This window comes from Triticum urartu, unplaced genomic scaffold (genome assembly GCF_056163025.1).
Source record: "Triticum urartu cultivar PI428250 unplaced genomic scaffold, HENAU_Tu73 scaffold2, whole genome shotgun sequence".
NCBI classification, from domain to species: domain Eukaryota; kingdom Viridiplantae; phylum Streptophyta; class Magnoliopsida; order Poales; family Poaceae; genus Triticum; species Triticum urartu.
The window spans coordinates 3706373-3707433 of record NW_028260368.1 but is presented as its reverse complement, the minus strand read 5'-3'; the positions used below and the strand labels follow the sequence as shown (position 1 = coordinate 3707433).

The 1061-nt window shown below is 34.1% G+C and overlaps 1 non-coding gene across 1 annotated transcript; it reads left to right on the top strand.

Annotated features, from left to right (window-relative positions):
- The first annotated feature begins 16 nt into the window (after window positions 1–16).
- Window positions 17–104, top strand: TRNAS-GCU (transfer RNA serine (anticodon GCU)). The gene has a single exon. It is a non-coding gene; the product is annotated as a tRNA-Ser (tRNA).
- Window positions 105–1061: the final 957 nt, after the last annotated feature.

Here is a 1061-nt window from a genome sequence, read left to right as displayed (position 1 = left end):
TTTCGCTTTGGAACGTGGAGAGATGGCTGAGTGGACTAAAGCGGCGGATTGCTAATCCGTTGTACAATTTTTTTGTACCGAGGGTTCGAATCCCTCTCTTTCCGCTCCCTTGGATCATTTGGGACTTTCGAATTGGAAAGAATTCTGACCCCCGGATTTTCTCATAGATAAATGTACGAAACAAATCCAATAAGAAAAAAAAAAACTGAATTTTTACTCCTCGCGTCCAGGATTCCGTCCTGGGTCATTAGATAAGAATCCAAAGATAAAGAGTGAAACAAAGAATATCACTACTGTATAAACAAAAAGTTTGAGAGTAAGCATTACATAATCTCCAAGATTTTTTTTTAAGGAATAGATTACCAGTTTTTCCTTACCACACGGATCCACTAGGATGGTTTTTTTTTATACCTAAAAATGCAAAAAAGAATTCTTGAAAAAAATTGCAAGAATTCTTTTATAATAAGCACTCTTATCAATAGCAAAAATAGGGTTAGGTGGTTAGGTATTGTGTAGGTACCTTTAGGTACCTGCTCAACCTAGGTGCAGGGGAGTAGAAAGGCTGATCCAAATTTATTGCTGTAGCTACCCCATTCAATGTAGAAGAATTTAAATTTTAGAATCGAAGGTTCATAATATAAAAATATAAAACTTCTCGGCTTTTACCCATTTTAAAATTTTTTTGGAATGAACACATCATTCAATTTGGCATACAGAGTACTAAAGATTTCATCGAAAACTTACAGCAGCTTGCCAAACAAAGGCTAATAGAAAAAAGAATAGAGGTATAACAGGCATAATATCCACGATTGGATTGAAAATAGCATAAGCTTCGGGTAATTTGGCAAAGAAAAAACTAGTAGGATAAAGAACAGAATTAAAACAGATACAGGTTAAACTAAGTATATTAGGCATAACAAGCATTTCATTCTTGTAGAGTAAATAATTGGATTTTTCTTGAGTTATTTTTTTAAGGGAAAGAAGGAAAAGGCAGATTCAAAATCTTTTTTCTTCGGACTTTCCCAAACACAAAATACCTCCTTGTATTCGCACTCTCAAAT